The 22516-nt window shown below is 33.5% G+C and overlaps 1 long non-coding RNA gene across 3 annotated transcripts in view; it reads left to right on the forward strand.

Moving 5' to 3' along the window:
* LOC141375657 (uncharacterized) overlaps positions 1-22050 on the forward strand; it is a 97727-nt gene extending 75677 nt beyond the window's left edge. The window contains exon 5 of one of the 3 annotated variants that reach the window (XR_012384443.1): positions 20012-22050. This is a non-coding gene — a long non-coding RNA (uncharacterized lncRNA). Of the gene's footprint in view, positions 1-9679; positions 9846-12722; positions 14047-20011 lie in introns of those variants that run through there. The other 2 variants (XR_012384442.1, XR_012384444.1) reach the window with 2 other exon arrangements.
* Positions 22051-22516: the final 466 nt, after the last annotated feature.

Genomic DNA, 22516 nt, shown 5'->3' on the forward strand with positions numbered 1-22516 from the left:
GCCATTTGTTGCTTTGCTTAATGAGCAATAACTGTCTAAAATTATTTCTGTGATCAGTCTCAATCAACTGTATATGTAACCCATTAAAAATGCTTAAAAATGGCTCTTTTAGTTTATTTACGATAACTTCAATTAAAATTAACTGACTTCAAAATGTATCACACATAATAGACACAAATTATATTATCCGACCTTTGAGTTTAAGTTAAATAAAAATACAAATGTATTTAAACTTTTATTTGATTTCATGTTGGATCAACTCATTTGCATTTAATTGTGTTAATAGCTATTTTTTTAGTTGGTGCTAAACAAATTTATTGGATTTATTGGAAATCCTGCCCTTAATTCGATTGATGTTATCCAAAGAGGTTTTTATTTTATTTTTTATTTTTGAGTGTATTATGTTAACAGCAAATAAATGAATGATGACTAATTTTGAAAAATAGTTTTACACTTCATGGATAAGGATTATTTCATACAAGCCAAGTGTGTATAGAGCAAATGTGAGCTTGATGAGTCAAGAGCGTCTTAACAATCCGCTTGCTGAGTCATTTTCTGCAGCCACTGATATTAAAAAGAGACCTGCCGTGTTTGAAACCGACACTCGTGCGCTCTAGTAACCGAAACGTCCCTTTTACTGCTGTGTAACCTTTTAAACAAAGCTTTACCATTGACAATAATTACACTGGATCAGTGATTCGAGCACCTCAATCGTCTCCTCCTAAAGAAAAAGTTCTTCAAAAGTGTGATCAAAGAGATTTCGGTGCATCTTAAGTTGTCTTTTTTTCTTCTCCAAAGACTTCAAAGGGCACCGTCTTACAACAGCATAGGCTCAAAATAAAGGACTGAGGTATAGATGTTCAAACAGACTATAGTCGCATTCACGCTTAGTTTCTGCTCTTTTCATGTTTCTGCCCACTATCTTTCTTTCTTTCCCTCTCTTTATCTCCCTCTCTCTGTCTTTGTGTAATGCTATGACAGCAGGGTGAGTCAGCTGTCTTTGAGAGCGCTGGAGTTTCCTAACACCGACCGCTGCTGTGCAGAAACATGCAGCTCTTCCCGGCACTCATTAACCCTCACCTGCAGCCAGTGCTGAACATAAATCAGGCACTTCAGTAAAAGCACAGAAACCCTCATAAAATCTTGCTTAAGACAAAGAATTGAGCACACTTTTTCAATTTCACTTGAGTCAAGGAACAAAAGTAGTGAATTTGATTTGTACTTAAGGACTAAAGTTTTTTAAAGTACTTATTGGTTAAAGTTTATTTACATTTTGATTACACTAATACATGTCAACGTACCCTAACCTAACAGTGTACTTATAATCTATTGAGAAATAGTTGGTATGTAGATGCAAAGTAAATTAAATTTAACAAAATGTGTTAAAAAGACCATCAAAATAAAGTGATCTTATTAATAAGCAGCAAATTCTGATTCAATGAGCTAAAAGTTATAGTTAATAGCTTGTTAGTAGTGAAAATTGCACCTTAAAATAAAGTTTGATCAACACTTGTCCTACATCGATAGTTAATGATAATAATAAATATAAATATACATTTATTCAATATATATATATATAGCCTACATATAGCCTGGTATATAAAAACAGTAAGTAAACAAAAAGTGTGTGTGAAAAATGTCAAAACTATGCATAAAGTCATGAAGCAAGTGTGTGTCTGTGTGTCAAAGAAAACTTTAAGAACATTTTAAGAACACTGTGTGACAGTCTGTCTATTCTGAAAGAATGTACAATTTAGTGAATTGTTAACTAGAAATGTACTCTAAATAGATAATGATCAGCACTGCATTGAAGTGAAAATTTGCTAAATATTTAAAGCAAAGAATCGTTAACTGCAGACTCTCGCTGATGATTTGAATCAGTTAATTGCTGCTTGCAGGCGCTGTCTGGATCACTTGAATCAGAGAATCGTTAACTGCATCTACACTCTGAATGGATTATTTGGACAAGTAAATATTTAACTGCAGACTCTCTCTGACCAGATGATTTGAATCAGTGAATCGTTAACTTCAGAGTCAGATCAGTTGAACCATCGTTAACTATAGACTCTCTCAGAATGAATCAATGGAATCAGTGAGTTGTTGACTCAAAAACAAATGTAGTCAGATCTCTCCAGTTGACAAATTAATAGTTCAGTGTGATTTGTGAATGGACTTGAACAGGTTAACTGACAATTTTTGATGATTTCTCCTGGTCAAAATTACTTTGTTCTCAATTTATAAAATGTAGTGTAATAAAAAAACTATATTTAGTCTTGGAATGCAGTGACGTAAATTTGGCTAAAGATAAAGAAATATTTAGATGAAGTCCAAATACATATGAACAGTAATGCAGTAAAAATATTTTGTTCACTGCTCACTGTTCACACACAGGAGCAAATTTCTACATCTCTGCCTGGCTGTGCCTCACACGTCTCTCTGAATTCACCTTGTGCCGGTTCAAGCAGTGGACGGAGAGGTGTGTTTGTTCTCAGTCCACTGAGAGGTTATGCCACACCGGTGTCTCACAGTCTTTCACATGCACTTGTGAGCGGGAAAATGTGGAAAGAAGGTTGAGCTGGGCTTTTAGAGCTAAATATTGAGGAGTGATAAAATCTGATGCTTCACGGTGACAAAATACATGATGAGTTTTTTTGGGATGGATTGATAAGGGGGTGAGAAAAGTAGATATTGTTTGATATATTGATCGTAGGTTGCTGCCAGGAAACGCTGATGAAAGACGGTAAAAAGAGCAAGAGCTTACTGGTCATTGACTTCTGTAATGTTTGCTGGCAGAAATACCTCTGTAAAGGGACATTTCACACTAAATGAAATGATGTCATCATTAGTTAAAAGGTTTTTTAATACTTCTATGGTTTCTTCTGTTTTTTTTCCTATACTCTGAAATATTTGTTCTAAATAATATAAAATTGCATTAATGTTTAGTACAATGAATAGGTTTTGTTTGTTTCAGGTTTTATTTTATTTTTCTGTTTTATAAGATTTTATCATTATTGTAGCATGGCCTACAGTTTTAATATATCTCAAAGGTTTATAAAGTTAAGTGCACATGCACAAATACAAATAAAATTTTTTTGCACCAAAATAAAGTTATGTTATAATCATTTTGAAATAAAAAAAATACAGCCATGAAGTGGAGATATCAGTAAAAAAAAAAAAATCACAGTTGAAATAAACTCAAATACACATTTTTTAATTTAATTAATTAACAGGCTACATATATTGTATATATACACCCACTGGCCACTTTATTAGGTACACCTTAGTACCGGGTTTGACCTCTTGCCTTCAGAACTGCCTTTATCCTTTGTGGCATAGGTAGGCTGCGGCATTGACACAATCCTCAATTGGTACTAATGGGCCCAAAGTATGCCTAGAAAACATTCTCTACACCATTACACCACCAGCTGGATGGTGTAATCTTTGATGTTGTAAATGCCAATTTCTGTCCCTACCATCCGAATGTGGCGGGAGAAATCAAGACTCTTCAGACCAAGAAACGCTTTTCCAATCTTCTATTCTCCAATTTTGGTGAGCCCATGTGAATTGTAGCCTCAGTTTCCTGTTCTACATACCTAAATGCATTGAGTTGCTGCCATGTGATTAGCTGATTAAATTTGCGTTATCGAGCAATTGGACAGGTGCACCTAATAAAGTGGTGTACCTCTGGGTCCAAAGATGTGGTAGAGGTGATTTGGATAAACTAAATTGGCCGTAATGTATGAGTGTGTATGTGTAAATGAGTGTTGCTGATGGAAGGGCAACTGCTGCAGAAAACATATGCTGGAATAGTTGGCAGTTCATTCCGCTATGGTGACCTCTGAGACTAAGCCGAAGGAAAATTAATGAATGTATATACATAAGCATGCATGTGTACAATATGTATTCATTTATGCTTCAGATTTATTTACATATGCTTAAAATGTTCAGGCAATGCAAGCACCATTGTTATCATATGTAATATTTCTCAGAAAGATTTATAAGGAACATGGACATAATATATGCATGTGTGTGTCTGTGTGTGTGTGCCATTATACATTGAGTAGGAGAGCACATATTTAATGCAATGACTGCATGTTTTTCCATGAGCTGTACACACAAACACACACACACACACACACAGTCCCACTGTGAATGCAGCCGTAGCATCAGATATACAGGCAGGCAGACACTCGCTCTGATCTCCATCAATCCCAGAGCTGTGTGTGCTGTTATGAGTGTAAACACAGCACACAATGCACAGTTACCCAGTTCAAAAAATTATCTTTGCTGGAAAAGCCAGAAGTGTGCCCTTTGTCTCCAGCTTAATTCATGTGTGTCGGAGCGCTGATAAAATCAGCAGCGTGTGTCACAGGTAAACAGCGGAGGGCAATGAAATACCTCAGTGTATTTTTTTGTGACGGGTCACAGTCCAGCTGTAGTCACCACAGCGTCTCCAGCAGCTGCTGCAGGACAAACTGTCCTTACACAGAATGAATGAGCAGAACACAACAGCAGTACAATAACACCCTGCTCTGTTTAGAGGCTGGTGTATTAACCAGGGTTTGGTAGTTCAGCCACTAAGACCTTCTTACTCAACCTGTTTCAGAATATTCAAGTTAATTCAGTTCATCTTTATTTCTATACCGGTTTAATAATGTAGATTGTGTCAAAGCAACTTTCTAGTAAATTAAGTTCACTTTGTTTAGTCCAGTGTTGTTTAAATTTCACTGCTGGAAGTCCAAACACTGAAGTGCAAATCCATCGATGTGCAGCTCCACAAGTCCCAAACCTAGCAAGCCACAGTGGTGAGGAACAAACTTCACCCATTTATGAAAGTGAAGGGGAAAAAAAATTGAGAAAAAAACAGGATCTGTTGCGCATGCCTATTTTCAGTCTGGCCAAACTGATAATTTAAGCAAGACTATGCTGGTGCACAAAACATGGTAAAACCATGAGGGGCAAAGCCACTTTATTATATAGGTTTTAATGATCTTATGTATAATGCAAGGTTTTTACATTAATATTGTACAACATATATTTTAGTATCAATAATATTAATAATAATATACTTATAGAGCTATATGGAGGAATTAAGAGATAGATTTACTGTATTTTATAGTATCTTGATATTTCTTTTATTCTTTAAAATTCAATTTTTTAATTTCTTTCAAATAATGTACAGTTGCCATCAGAATTATTAGCCCCTCTATTTATTTTTTCCCCAATTTCTGTTTAACGGAGAGATTTTTTTCAACACATTTCTAAACATAATATTTTTAATAACTAATTTTCTAATAACTGATTTATTTTATCTTAGTGATGATGACAGTAAATAATATTTGACTAGATATTTTACAAGACACTTCTATACAGCTTAAAGTGACATTTAAAGGCTTAACTAGGTTCATTAGGTTAACTATGCAGGATAGGGTAGTTAGGCAAGTTATTGTATAACCATGGTTTGTTCTGTAGACTATAGAAAAATATAGCTTAAAGGGGCTCATAATTTCAAGTATTACTGCAGCCCGGAGACCTGCAAATGGGAGGGATTACACCACAAGTAGGTTGGGTGACCTCCAAGTATGAGGGACCTAAACCACAAATAGGTTGGGTTTATCAGGTTACTGTGAGGTTGGGTTTAGGGTTGGGTTTAAGTGTAAACGGTTATAAAACACAACAGGTTACTGTGAGGTTGGGTTTAGGGTTAGGGTTAGGTGTACACATTCATAAAGCACAATATTGAACTCTAAATACGACTAAATAAGGTTTGCACAGCCCACTAGGAGCTCCAAGGCCCACCCACTTGGAGCTGGCTCCGACCTCCGTTTGTACCCTTCTCCATAATTTTGACCTTAAATTAAAAAAATAAATAAATAACAACACAACAAATGAGACTTTTTCCAGAAAAAAAATATATATATATTATCAAACATACTGTGAAAATATCCTTGCTCTGTTAAACATCATTTGGTAAATGTTTAAAAAAGAATAAAAATCAAAGGGGAGCTAATAATTCAGACCTCAACTGTATATACGTATTTTTTACAGAGTAGATATGATTTAAAATCATGATGATTCCACCAAATATTGCCTACTTAAGGGACAAGAGAACAGTGTGAAAAAAAAACTATCTAAATGTATTGTTCCTCATGTCTTGTTGTTTTTTCTGTTGAACACAAAATAATATTTTTAGAAAAATGCTGGCTGCCGGAAGCCATCGACCTCCATAGCAGAAAAAAAAAAAAACTAAAGAACTAAACTTTCTTCTAAATGTCTTCTTTTGTCCTGAACAAAATAAATAAACTTATGCAGGCTTTAAACAAGTGAAAAGCGAATAAATGATGACAGAGATTTCAATTTTAGTTGACCTTTAACTCTTTTGGTGTTAAAACATGGGTATAAAGTTGTCTTAAAAATGAACATAAACATCTGGCAACCTTTTTTGACCAACTGACATTGTATGTATTAATTCTATCGATAACTCTCAGAAATAAAACCTGAACCCAGCAGTTCCTGTAATACCAACAATATTTTCAAGCCTATCAAGGAGAATATTATGATCGTTTGTATAAATGCAGCACTGAGGTCATTCAAATGTAATTTAAAAATGTCATAACGTTACTACTTTAAATATAATAAATGTCAAATGAGATGCCCACACATAGCAACGCGTCGTTGTCAGGACAGCCTAATACGCTTTAGTCCATTGGGCACACAATTCTTACATCCTCAGAAGTTTGAAATAGCAATCATAAGCCAAAACAGTACATCGAAGGCAGGGCTTGTAGTGCCAGAAGCTTCCCTGATTGGCGGCTATTGTTGTCCGTGCGAGAGTCTACTGGGTACCAGGTTGTTATCAATATTTTGCGAACCAAAAATGTTCACACGCACATAACTTTTAAATGTGGTGATCATGGAGGGGTGGAGAGCATGAGACTAATTCATGAAAGACCCAGTGACAGACAAGTCTCTGCATTGATCCCATGGGCCAGCCTGTACACCCGCCGGGGACCTAGACTGCAGCTCTGCACAAGACGTTTGGAAAGAGGAGAAATGGTTGTGCCAAACTGAGCCTGGTTTCTCTTGAGGTTTTGTTCAATGCCACTTTCGCCACTGGCTCGCTTGGTGTGGGACTTGTGGAGCTGTGCATTGATGGATTTGCTCTTCAGTGTTTGGACTTTCAACATTGAAAATTAAACCACACTGAACTGAAATAAACTGAACTTCATCTCTGAAAACTGAACGTACACAGTTTCAACTTACTAGAACTTCTATGTTAAGCTGCTTTGACACAATCTACATTGTAAATGCGCTATAGAAATAAAGAATAATTTAATTTAATTGACATTCAGAGAGTGATCTCTTGATTATTTCTTTTCAATAATATATACTTGCATGTCAGCAGTTTCAGAATGTAGTATTGATTTTTAGTTTCCACTGCAAACTAATTGAATTACCGGTCCTGAATAAATGCAGCAGGACAGTATACTGTGGTTTGATTATCTCATTGTCAACTGAAGACCTTTAGCCTCAATCCTGCTGTGGAGTGTAAAGTAACACACAAAAGTTGATGTGATCATGACACTCAGTGATGAGCAGAAAGCAGAGCTCCTTATCTCAGAAAATCGCACTGATGGCATTCATCAAACAGCCTCAGTCTGTCAGAATCTCCTGAACAGCTCAGCATTTCTCCCCAGGTGTAGCAAACACACTGTGATTCTGCTGAAAGCCAGCAGTGAAGTCCCTCTGTACAGCCCCTCACAGCTGCTCACCGTAAACCCAGCACGCTTTCTCTGAACACAGAGGGAGGAAACCACCATCTGAGAGCGCTTCAAACTCTGGATTAACCCAGACATCAAACGCCTCAGTGTTTCCTATGAAGCTTAAGGCAAGACACCGCAGGTGAAGATGGTGAAGAAGAAAAAGGAATTAATAGTTATCATCATACTTTGATTGATATCATTAAGAATTGCAAACAAAAATGTTGGTAACACTTAATAACTGCACGCTATGAATCATTTAAGCATTAGCAAGTAGTTAGCTCATTATTTGTTAAGCATTAACTCTATATTAATAGATTTTTATAAGCCGATTATAAATACATCTACAAATGCTGTGTTCTTGACTTAATAGCACATGTATAATGTGCCAAATGATTGTGTTTTTACTTTGTTAGTGATACAGTTTTCCATCACTAAATTGAGCATTGCATTATGTGCAAACAAGAGATTTAAGAATAGTTGATGGTTTTCTAAGATCATTCAGAATGATTATTATAAATGATTATTAATAAACTATTTAAACTTATGTTTATATATCGTATTATTCAGAATTACTTTGTAACTATTATTATAACTTAACTTCATCCAGTTTTGATGACTATGCTTTATAAATTGCTTATAAAAGAATATTAAATGCTCAGTCATACTCTAAACAGGAAAAAAGACTATAAACAACTTAATTTATTTCTCCTTATTTCAAGATACCAAATGAAATCGTATCAAATGTCTTATCTAAATTAAATTTAAACATCAGTAAATAACACTGAAATATTTGGTAACACTTTATAATAACTACACACTATGAATCATTTATTAAGCATTTACAAATAGTCAATTCGTTATCTGTTAAGCATTACCTCTGCATTAGTTGACATTAGTAAGCAGTTTATGAGTACAGCTAGAAATGCTGTGTTCTTGACTTATAAGCACATTTATAATGTACTTAATAATTGTGTTCTCGTACTTTATTACTTTAAATTTTTCATTTCTAAATTTAGTATTGCATTATTTACAAACAATTTGTATTTAAGAGTAGTTGGTGGCTTTTAGAATCATTTGGTATACGTTTGTAAACAATTAATAAATTGTTCAAATCCACATTTATATATTTTATTATTCAGGCATATAGTAATGGATACGATGTATGTTAACAAATGCTTTATTAACTCTTATAATAACTTATTCCAGTTTTGTGACCTAATCTAAAGTGAGAACTAATTATGCTTTGTAAATCCCTTATTCCTTAAATGTTCTGTAATTCAAATCTACAGATCAATACTGAAAGTGGTTGACAAAATAATTGTGTATTTTGTATTTATTTATTTATTTTTTTATTGGGGTGAAAACACTTTTTTTATAGGGTTCTATCTGCGTTCTGATTGATTTTGAGATATTGTGCTTTAAAGTTTTTGCATTCCATAGCGGTATGTGTGTGACATTTGTTTTTTTTAATAAGTCTTAAAATGTAAACAACTTATAAAACAAAACATCCCATAATGTAAATATATTGTCATTTAATAACAATGTGTCAATACAGTAACTCAATTTTGACAAAGATGTCAGATAAAACCTTATAATTCCAAGGTGACAACTTTATGAAAAGCCAAAGCTCAACTGACAGGCAGTTTATTTATTTATTTATTTATTTATTTATTTATTTATTTTGTTTGTCTCTATCTTAAGAGGTATTAAAAAAAAAAGTGTTCACCTCAAAAATGTCTATTTCCCCACCGTTTACTTACACTCAGGTGGTTCTAAACATTTATGAATTTCTTCTTTCTGTTTAGCACAAAACTAAATATTTTTATAATCTATAAACATCTATTCTAATGACAAAAACTAGGTCAATTGCAGTTTTTCCCAACATTCTTCAGAATATCTTCCTTTGTGTTCAACAGGAGCAATAAACTCAAACCGGTTTGAAACAAGTAGAGGATGAGTAAATGATGAACTATCCCAACAAATGACTGAACCATCCCTTCAAGCAACCCCCATTTTAATTGTGGTGGACTTGCATTGTTTGTTGTTCCTAATAAGTTCAAAATAAAAAGTTAGTTGGTTTTCTGACTTGTTCTCTTGCTGTGAATGGCGCTGTGGGGGTATAAAGCTAGTGTAAGTTTAGTCATGATGAGATCACAGTGACCCAATCTGTCAGTCTGTCACATTCACTGCTCCTGAATCATTGCCACAGTCACTCAAGAAACATTCTGAACTCCTCAAAAGTTTTTCTGCAATTAATTTAGTTTTGTACTGTACAATACACTTGAATTAAAATGACATAATTCTTATAATATACTTTATTACAGCTTTCCAGAATACTTGTATGACTGGTTGAAAGTGGCAGCCTGCAGACAATAGTTCATAGATCAGTTAATCAGTTGTAGTAAACTCTGACTGAATTTTCAGATTTGTGAGCTAGCAATGTATGCAAATTATTTATTGCCTCATTCGTATGAAGAGTTCAGATGCAAAAACCTTGTTCATTTTCTTCTAAATGTTGCCTTTTCTAAGTATGGTCAGTTATTTTTACATCTAAAGACAATCAAAATTACCTATTCCCTGCCTTAAAGGTGGGATATTACTGACAGAGGCCTGAGCCAATATCACTTAGAGGCTTTTGCATCTGAATTCTTCAAATAAACATATAATTTTAGAATTATTCTTTAGACATATAGAATCCTTGTAATCAATTGACTGTTAAAGTATATGGTTATAGCTATTAGCTGTTGTGTTTTTTTTAAACTCGACTATTTATCGATATTGTCTTGCTTTACCATGTTTGTCCATCAACCTTTCACTCATAAAGACGTTACAATAAGGCGCCAAGTGAAAACAGACACACTTCGTAACAAAAGAGCATATAATGGGTAGCATTTTGCAAGGCTGATGAGTGTTCGTTTTCATCTTTTGTTGAGCTGACGATTGACCCAGAAGATCATGCAGGAGCATCTGCCCTACTGAGGGTGTGAGGGGTGTTTAATCACCGCCCAGTCTGACAATCACAACTCCTCTAATTACTACACAAAGCAGACAGAGAGTGAGCGGGTGCAGTCAAGCACGGCATGTGGCAGGGTGACAGTTACTGCAAATCTGATTTTAATAGTCAGATCAAATTAGGCCATGAAGAAGGATGTCATTTGACTGTACAGTTAGTCTTTTAACTCTGACATTGACTGTAGATGTTCTATATGTACATACATTAATGCAGTGGGTAAAAAATAAAAATATTGTGTGAAATATAAAAAATAAGTCACACTTTACAATGTTTCATTAGTTAACGGTAGCTAATGTATTTAATTTGAACTAAAAATGGACATACTTGTGTCACAATTCTTAATTATGACAATTCAACATTTACTAGTGCCTTATTAATAGGCTAAAAATGTGTTCGGCTTTACTTTCCATATTATATGGGCCATTATATATTAACAATATTAACAAAGATGAATAAATTCTGTAATGAATGTATTGTTCATTATTTGTTCATGTTTGTAAATACATTAACTAATGAAACCTACACTGTAAAAAAATTTACGGGTGGGGTGCCAGAAATAAACTGTAAAATAACGACTGTTAAATTATAGAAATGTCTTAAAATTTTAATTTCTATAATTCAACCTCTGTTATTTTGTTATGTTACTCTGAAAAAATAAATAAATATAAATAAACATATATAAAAATATAAATTAAAAATACATAAATATAAATAAATTTATATGAATAGCTATAAATAAATAAACAAAACCAATGTTATTTTACAGTAAGTTTCTGTAATTTAATGGCCATTATTTTATTTTTTTTTTCCTAAAAAATATTTTAAAAATTAATTTAAATAAATAAACAAAAATACATAAAATATGAATAAATAAATAAATATAAATAAATAAACATATAAATATAAATAAGAAATACATAAATATAAATAAATAAATAAAACCTCTGTTATTTTACTGTAAGTTTCTGCAATTTAATGACCATTATTTAATGTTTTTTCCCCATAAAAATATAAACAATAAATAAAAATAAGTAATTATAAATATGAATAAATAAATAAATATAAATAAACGTATATCACAATTTAAAAAAATTAAAAATAAATAAATATAAATAAATTTATATAAATAAATAAAGAAAACCTCTGTTATTTTAAGGAAAGTTTCTGTAATTTAATGGCCATCATTTTACTTTTATTTTATATATATATATATATATATATATATATATATATATATATATATATATATATATATATATATATATATATATATATATATATGAGAAATACCTAAATATAAATAAATATATGAATAAATAAATAACTAAAACCTCTGTTATTTTACAGTAAGTTTCTGTAATTTAATGGTCATTATTTTACTTTTTTTTTGTAAAAAATATAAAGAATAAATAAGTTAATAAATATAAATGTGAATATATATATATATATATATATATATATATATATATATATATATATATATATATATATACATACTAAAATGCATAAATAAATAAACTAACAAATAAAATAGATGGTAAAAAAATAAAGATTTTGGTTATTTAAATGTTGTAAAACTATTAAGTAATAATAAATGGAACATAAAAATGTATAAATAAATATTTTTGAGGATATATTTGCATTGTTAAAATGTAAAAAATAAATGTAAAATTGTTTACTGTACATATGGACTTTAGTTTGCCATAACGATCAGCTGATTGTCCTCTAACAAAACGGTTTAACTTTTAATTAAACTGTTTTGTCTTTACTTCCAAAGGCTCAGAAATGATTTATATTAGTCCTGTTTTGCTAAATCAGCACAACCGTAAAAGTCACATCAATATGTCATAAGCAGACCACTAAACTGAAGATCTTTTGTGTGCACTAAATGGAGATCAAGTCACATGCTTGTTTTTTTTTTCTCTCTCTCTTTTGATGGGTGAAAGTGTCTCATTCTGTTCTACAGCTCATTCTATTCATTTGCAAGGCAGCTATTTGGGCCAAAGCGTGCCCTTTTTCTCCACACACACGTCTGTCCCCCTCCCAAACCACTGTATGCCCGCCTGCTCGTCCAGCCAGCCATGTGTTGGTGAAAGAAAGCAGAGTCAGATTTCCAGCAGCTGCCACTGTGCCACACAGCAGAGCTTTCAGCACACGCACACAGCAGCTCCATTCAGACTGTCTGACTGCTGCTGCTTTTGTCCTTCCTCGTGTGGATCTCTGACTGCACCATTGCTCTGGATGAGCCTGCTTGCTGTAGGTGCTCTGATGCACTCATTTAAATATATTTAGGTGTAAATTGACACTTTAAGACAGGACAGTGCAAGTGAATACGGTAAAAAATAATAATAGTAATACTTTCCCACACAGTAAGCATTGCTGGATTTATGTTAGGACAACATGAAGGAATTAGTTTACAAATTACTAATTTACTTAAACATAAAGCAATTCAATTATCTCAATAAAAACTCAATAATCGTGTTGTTTCAGCTCTTTTTAAATAAGCAGTTTAAACAAACAGCAAACTATTTTTTGAGTGCAGGTGATTGATTGCATTGCAATCAGCAAGAAACAGAAGTTAAGATTGCTCTTTTTTTCTCCCCATTCCATCCAATTAAAACAATTTTTGAAATGAGAAAATAATGTAGGGTTTTGTCCTTTGGCAACTGATTGAATCATCGGAAGATGGGCATGGCTAACAACATTGAGGAAGATATGAATGCAAGTTTGCACTCAGTTGTGGATGATTTCCAATCATCATCGACACCCACTGGTGCAGAAAATTTTCAGATACACAATGATGATGAGAACAAGGAACAAAATTTTACAAATCAAATCAAATCAAATCACTTTGAGTGAAAAGCTAATAGTGAAAATACAGACAGTGCTAAGTGCTAAGAAATACTCCAAAAAACAAAACAATACTATCAGCAATGTTAACAGTAATACATAAAAGACAATAAATGTGTGAAAGACAATAAATATGTTAAGCAAAACACACATTACACACATGTATAGGCACAGATAGACAAGTATAGTCAAAAAGGTGTACACTTAGTTTGACTGTTGGAGAAATATTATTGTAGGCAATATTGTTTTATCTTGACAGATAAAAGTGTACCATTTTTATTTGATCCACTGCCTCCTGTGAAAACAAGGCAGAAATGAGACACGCAATGACAGAAATAAAGCTCAGAGAAAATCTCATAGAAAATGTCCTTTAAAAATATTTATTGTACTTGGAAAATGCAGACACAATTTAAGTGTGACAAAAAAAAGAAAGAAAAGAAAAAACTTTTAGTGAAGAATGTTTTTTGGCCAAAAGAAATCTCAAAATTAAATTTTGAACTTGACCTCCTCTATTGTTCAGATTTATGTGTAAATAATTTATGTGATCAGATTAAAGTAAATGCAGAAGTAGCACTTTAAACAATGCATAATATGCATATAACATACTCTGTAAAAAAAATCTACAGCTGGGGTGCCGGAAAAAAAAGTAAATTAACAGACGTTAAATTACAGAAATTGACCATGGACTAACGCATGTTAAATTACTGAAATTTACTTTTGCTTAAATTAAAATTTCTGGTGAATTTCTGTAATTGAACATTTTTTATGGTAAATTTCTGTAATTTAATGTCTGTTATTTTACAGTAAATTTCTGTAATTTAATGTCTGTTATTTTACAGTAAATTTCTGTAATTTAACGTCTGTTATTTTACTGTAAATTTCTGTAATTTTATGTCTGTTATTTTACGGTAAATTTTTGTAATTTTATGTCTGTTATTTTACGGTAAATTTCTGTAATTTAACGTCTGTTATTTTACGGTAAATTTCTGTAATTTAATGTCTGTTATTTTACAGTAAATATCTGTAATTTTATGTCTGTTATTTTACGGTAAATTTCTGTAATTTAATGTCTGTTATTTTACGGTAAATTTTTGTCATTTAACGTCTGATATTTTACTGTAAATTTCCGCAATTTAATGTCTGTTATTATACAATAAATTCCTGTAATTTATTGTCTGTTATTTTACTGTAAATTTCTGAAATTTAATGACTGTTATTTTACGGTAAATTTCTGTAATTTAATGTCTGTTATTTTACGGTAAATTTTTGTCATTTAACGTCTGATATTTTACTGTAAATTTCCGCAATTTAATGTCTGTTATTATACAATAAATTCCTGTAATTTATTGTCTGTTATTTTACTGTAAATTTCTGAAATTTAATGACTGTTATTTTACGGTAAATTTCTGTAATTTAATGTCTGTTATTTTACTGTAAATTTATGCAATTTAATGTCTGTTATTATACAATACATTTCTGTAATTTATTGTCTGTTATTTTACTGTAAATTTCCGCAATTTAATGTCTGTTATTATACAATAAATTCCTGTAATTTATTGTCTGTTATTTTACTGTAAATGTCTGCAATTTAATGTATGTTATTATACAGTGAATTTCTGTAATTTATTGTCTGTTATTTTACTGTAAATTTCTGTAATTTAATGTCTGTTGTTTTACAGAACATTTCACGAAATGAACCACCAATTTCCCTGTCATATCTTTTACTGGTCCTTCCTGCTGTAGCGTAGCTCAGATAGTACACTAAGGGCATACTCACACTAGATGCTGTTGCCTTTAACCGTGCCGAAGTGTGATTGTCGCCCCCTCCTCTCTTCCCTGATGGCCTGCACTCATACTGCAGTGCACTCTCACTCAGCATAGTGAAGATTGCTAAAGTTGTATTGTTTTAGCCATTTGGCTAAAAAAGTCAGATATTTGCAGAACAGATCCACAACTTTTAATGCTCATAAATTATCATAAAAGTCATTGTTTGGAGGTTTGCTGAAGGTGCAGCTGACTTGCATCTTTAATAAACTATGGCAATTTTCCTTTGTTGAAAAGTAAGAATAATTAATAAATCGATATGAAACAGTACCTTAAAAGTGATGTCGCATCTTCAGTTTCGGGCTCAGGTGCGCTTTGCACTCATACTACAAGCGTACTCTGGCAAACCTAGGCCGGCCAACGTACCATGCCTGGGCCCAATTCAGAGCACTCACACTTGTCACAGAACTGAGTAATGCACCTGGGCATGGTTCAGATAGCATAGTGTGAGTGCACTCTTACTCACAAGCCCCCAGTGCTGGAAAACACTGACACAGTCTCCCATTCACACACACTCATACCTTACAAATTATGCCAGTGTAGTTACTTGAACCAGCAACCTTCTTGCTGTGAGGTGACAGATCTACCTAATGAGCCACTGTGCCGCCAACTTGTAATTAATGTACCTGTAATTAATCAACTGGGGTATAGCTGTATGATAAAGTAATGCTTTATCCCTATTTACCTGCAGTGCCTTGTCTTAAGTGCCTAATTCAAATGGGTGAAAACTTACATTTTGACATCAAACAGGTACATTTTAAATGGTCATTTTATTTTCAATCAAGATAACAAGGCAGGGAGAGAAGAGCTAAGTGAGATGAAGGGGGAGTGTGTGCATTGTCTGTGGAGCCATTGCACACGTGCTTACATCTCTCTAATCTGTCCAAGCCAAAGTCACCGAGGCCCGAGGCAAGGGCAGCTGTCGAGGAAAAGCAGAGAGGAGGAGGAAAACACAGAGCCAACACAGCTGTCAGTTCCCTCAATCTGCCACTCATTAGAAACAATAGAGCTGCAGGGTCAAGAGGCCTCTCGCTGCGCCCAAATTCACTTTAATGTCCACTTTTTCAGCAACAGTTTGCAACACACATTGCAGCGATACTTGACACCTTCAGAAGCATCCATCAAGAAGACCAAGCCACACATACTGTTAAAGTGGAAAATGTTAAAGTGGGTTGTAAGGTTGAGAATTTGGCATGTACTTTATCTAAATTGTCGTGCTGTTGTGTGGCATCAGATCATTCAGTTTTTAGTGAAATTATTAAACTAATTTCGAGAGGATCACATGATTGATTGAGGCAGGTCTCTCATCCTTGATCAGTAATAATCCAATCAGATTAATCTAAGCCTATTACAAATAGACTGATTTCGCCCTACTGCCATATCTTCCTTTTGGAAGAATCCCCCCTTCCACCCTATCTCCTCCTTTTCCTGCTTTACTAGAGGGATCTCTCAACATCTACTTGATCTCGGACCCCCTTACATGCTAAAAGACTTGGCGGCAGCCTGCTAATAGCATCAAGCAATATCTAAGTGTGCTTTCATACCTAGACTTTTGTTTCGAAACCTGGTGTGTTTCTCCTGTTAGCGCGGTTCGTGTGGCGTTTGTGAATCCTGCAATCTAGCCCGGATCTGGGCTAACACATTCGGTCTAAGATCGCCTGAATGAGGTGTTCTCTTCTCGATTGAAACGCACTCTAGAGCACATTGATTATAGTGAGAAAGCAATATGATTTAAATCAGGCTATATCACAGTGTATTATGGTTATGTAACAGACATATATTCGGCTATATGAGGAGAGAATTATGAGTAGGGCAGGATGTCATTCCTATGGGTAAATGTGCATTTAATGTCAAAAAAAGAAAAGATATTAGAAAAGACGAAAGTGAAAGCATGCTAAACTATTAATGAGAGCGGTTTATCCATTAAGAAAATTTACCAAACAGCAGTCTTGGTTTATCTGTTATTTCTCTCTATAATGTAAAGCCTATAATACATAATTCTAGTCAACTGCTATGTATGAGAAAGTGTTACCTCTGATTTATATTAGGTGGCCATGTCTGTAGGTGTCACCATTCAAAATTAAAGTGCAGCTTTTTGCTTATAATGTCTCATTGCTTATTGCCATAAATTAAAATAAAGACTCATTACAGCTGAGCGGGACTCATATGCTCTTCAAAATAAACCCTAAAACTGTGACCAATGTGAGGAAGGTTTACTCGCATGTGACTTGTTTTGGTTATTTTAGTCCATTTAGATACTTTGCGGTATGAAAGCAAACCACTCCAAGAACAAAGAGTAACATTTTAACAATTTTAATCTATGTTTTGGAATAAAACAATTGATCCACAGGTGTGGATGCACCGTTAGTGTGAACTCTTGAAATGTAGTTTATCCTACTGGATACTATTATATACTATTACTATTATTAAACAAAAAAGGTTTGACTTGACCAATATAGCATGACAAATATTACAGTTTTGGTAAAAAAAAAATCCAAACTGACTTGATGAGCAATGAGGGTATTGTATATGCAAAATGCTTTACAATATTCATTCGTTCATCATTTCCTTTAGCTTAGTCCCTTTATACATCAGGGGTTGCCACAGCAGAATGAAACGGCAACTTATCCAGCATATGTTTTACACAGCGGATACCCTTCCAGCTGCAACCTAGTACTGGGAAACACCCAAACACTCTCACATTCACACACATACACTACAACCAGTTTAGTTTATTCAGTTCACCTATACCACATATCTTTGGACTGTGGGGTAAACCAGAGCACCTGGAGGAAACCCACGTGAACACAGGGAGAACATGCAAACTCCACACAACAATGCCAACTGACCCAGCCAGGACTCGAACCAGCAACCTTCTTGCTGTGAGTTGACAGTGCTAACCAGTCTTGCCCAGGATACTATTATAGGAGTCCCAAAAAAATGAAGAAAAAAAAGCTTGACTTGACTGTCGAGAATTATAACCTGACAAATACTTCATTTTTGGTACATTGATGGATGTCCTTTTCACTGTTACAATCATGCTCACTCACTCGCTCACTTAGTTGCTCACTCACTCATTCACTCAAGTGCTCAAATTGGCTTATTTCATTCCTACCAGGCTATTTTGACCAAATAATTCACCATAATATCGATTAATCAATCAACCAGTCAATACTACTTGAACTGAAATAAAACAGACACTATTGCAATCATTTTTACAAGATACAATTATCGTTAATATTATGTATCTATTTCTGTTACTGTGTATGTTATATATTTGAAAAAAATCATACGGCTGTGTGTTAATAATGTTTTGGTTTTTGTTATAGAAGATACAAGACTATACAAGATTTTGTATAAATATTTTACCAGAAATTCCCCAGGATAAATGTTGCATGTACTATAAAAAATGGATTTTAAGAAAAAGGATAAAGTATTAGCATGTGATGTAATTCAGTGAATGCCATTTTACATTTTTTACTGTAAAACTTGTTTGTTGACTTGTTTTTTTTTCATTGTATTGAATGGAAGCTCATATATTTTGCAGTAATTATAAATAGAAAGAAAACGTGCTGTTATCCATTTGATGATGTTTAACCATTTATTAAGCATTTAATTGTATTTTAATTATATCTACACTTTCTTCCATTTGTTAAAGTAAGGATTTTCTATAGTATAATCAACAGTGTAATATTTTCTCCTAGAAATCATTGCTCCTGTTTAATACTAGATTACTGTATGTGTGTATTGAGGAATAAAATCAGTCAGTGCATGTCCTCATTCATGCACTTAAACAAATTATATTAAAGCTTTATTGTGCGTGCATGTGTGTGCGTGCGTGTGTATGTGTGTGTTTGTTAAGAGTGAAAACAGGTGAAATGTACTATAAGTGAACAGAGATGTGTTCTACCTCTGATGTACCTCCTAGAGAACAAAAAGCTACATTAGGGTTTTTCTTTTTTTGAAGAGTCCAGTGGCTGTCAGACTATCTGTGTGCCTCTGAATGGGTTCTCTCCCTCGGGCTTCAGACTAACGTTAGTGGAAGCTCATTCCCATCTGCCTCCCAGAGACCCCAAATGTCATGATGGGAGGAAGGGAGGGAGAAAGAGAGGGATGAAGGTGAATGGGTGCAGAAGGAGGAGCATCCTTTAAGCCTGAGCCTGACATTAATATTATATATGCATATAGAAGATGATAATATAGATGATAATAGATGCATTTAGATAAAAAAAACTAATATAGGTGCATATAATATAATAATAATATAATATGATATAATATAATATGATATAATATAATATAATATAATTAATATAATATATAATATATATTAATATAATATAATATAATATAATATAATATAATATAATATAATATAATATAATATAATATAATATAATACAAATTACAGCAAAACCGAAATATTAACATACTGTATATACTACAATTATGTAAAATATCATCATACAAAAAAATTTGCTGTGGGGAGGCAGTTCAAATATCCTGAGGTTTTGAATAACAAAAAAACGGCAGAAACAAAACGGCCAGTTGTTTTGTTCAGTTCCAGCTGACGGAGGCTGTGGTTTACATGACCCTCCTCAAGAATTAAACGTCCTCTAATACAATCCAAGGATTCCTCTCAGCCCACCACTCTATCACAGAGGCACTGCGGGCTCTTTAATTTGAAGGATATTACAACCCACTGCAGACCCTCGGGCACAGGGAGAGGCTTTGTGCTCCTTCCATTAGGATGAGGGGAAGCCTGAGCCTCAAGAGCGAATCCCCCACTGCTGATGAAACACTTTCAGTTTTACCCAGCAACCAGGCTGCCTCTCATTACCAATTCAACTCAATTCACGGTAATTTCTGCAGCGCTTTTCAGCATAGATGCCATTTTTAAACAGATGCAAAGAAAAAAAAGGATAATTACAATTTACAATTAAGAGTACTGTTGTCATTAAATAACTTTCTTAAAGTTATGGTGTGCCAGTAATCTCAACATCAATTCACAACAAAATGCAAATGAGCCAAAGCACAAGGGAAAACAAGACAAAACAAAACAGAAACAAGCCAAAATATAACCGAATTTAAAAAGAAATTGTAAGTTTACTACACAACTGAATCAACACATAATGGACACAATGGAAATGCTTTTAACCACTAGGTGTTGGTCTGCGGAAATAAGCCATTTCCTCATATGTTTTTAAGGTCTGAATGCTTTACTGTTGCTTGGGAAATTTAAATATAGACTCCAATATTAAAATGAGTTCTAGTGATCATTGTGTTGTGGTTTGATTTGATTGTGTTATGAACAGAAATTAGCATTTTAAATTTCGTTGTGTTTTGGCTTGATTCTGCTGTAATTTAAACTTATGTATGCTTCATAAATGTTGTTGTGATGTGCATTGCTGAGAAACTGTGTTCATACTGAAGAAATGTCCAGTTCCGGGATGAATCAAGCTTACAACTAATGTGATATTCAAGCAAAATAAACATGATGATTACATTTTGTGAATGCAATTATGCAATGTAAGGGAAATTGTAAGTTTTATAAATACACAGTAAAATTCTTTGGGTAAAATTTATTCAGTTTAAAGAGTATTTGGTCCCTCTTTAAATAAGGGCAAACAATATTGGTAATAAGTAAAGCTGCTGTTTGTGGAATTGCTTATTGTTCGACTTGATCCTTTGCTGAGATTTTGAGAGATTCAATGTATTATATTTGAGCTGATTTCTGTGACTGAAGTCAGTTGTAGTTGTGTGTTTCTCTTCTGTGTTTCTGCTTATCAACAGCAGGTGTTCATTATCAGTGCTCAATCATCACTTTATTAATCCTTTCAATGTCCCATTAATTTGAGCAGCTTTAACTCAATTTAGAGAGCACCCAAATACTAAACTGAGTAAATTTTACTCAGAGGATTTTGCTATGTAAATTTAGAGCTGGCATCATATCACAGGTAATAAGATAATCTTAAATCCTGGGCAGATGCTGAATACAAACTAGTCACAATATTTTGTTGAACTTGGAACATCATTCTTGTTTGAAATTTAGTCCAAACCTTATCCCTAACCCTAAACACAATTAGTTTAAAATTAGAGGCAAATAATAAGTGAATAAGAAGCGACAACATTTTCAGATAAAAACAGGAAACCTTTTATGCGTTTTTCCTGTTTGTTTACACAGCCGTGTCCATATTAACACTCAAAAACAAGAGTCTTTGAAATTGATGATGACATGGACATGCATGTTACACAAGATTAAGACCCTGTCCACACAAACTTGAGTCATTTCAAAACTGCAGCTGTTCATCCACATGCAAACACAGTGTCGGGTCAATGAAGCTGCAACTTTTTGTAAATTGTCAACAATATCAGTCTGTGTAGTTGTGTAGCTGGCAAAACCAGAGTTTTTGGCTAGTCCATGACATAATTTACGTTGTTTGACATCAGATTGTGCCCCATGATATTTGTTGTTTACAAGACATGCATCTGTGCAATGGCCGATGCACCAAATTGAGAGTCAACCAGAACCAATAATAACACTTTTTTATTGAGTCAATCTAGGGCCAGATATACTTGCAAAATAAAAGAAAGTTTTGCAAAAAAAATAAAAATAAAAATTGTTTGAAGCAAAATAACTAAATAAATAAATGCAAATCTCCAAAAATGTATTTTTGAGAAATAAAAATAAAATTTGCAAACATAAAAAAAAACTGCAGATCAATATGAAGCAGAGCAAAAAAATAAATAAATAAAAATTTGCATATTGAGTTTGCGATACTGTTTTCACTTTGCACTTCACAGTTCTGCACGTTTCACTTTGTAGCCCTGCTTTTACAAGGGGGCGGAGTCAAGGGAACTTGGGTGTTTACAGTAGGCCTGGACCTGCCTTTATTGAAGTGAAGTCATCATCTGGAGACACAGTATTACTGAGATGGTTTTACAGCCCAGTAAGTCCGGGCCTGCTGTAAACGCCCAAGTTTCCTTGACTCCGCCCCCTTGTGAAAAGTGAAAACAGCATCACCAAATCACAGTTGACTAAAAAGCAAAATGAGCATTGAAATTG

The sequence above is a fragment of the Danio rerio genome, chromosome 8 (assembly GCF_049306965.1).
Source record: "Danio rerio strain Tuebingen ecotype United States chromosome 8, GRCz12tu, whole genome shotgun sequence".
Lineage (NCBI taxonomy): Eukaryota > Metazoa > Chordata > Actinopteri > Cypriniformes > Danionidae > Danio > Danio rerio.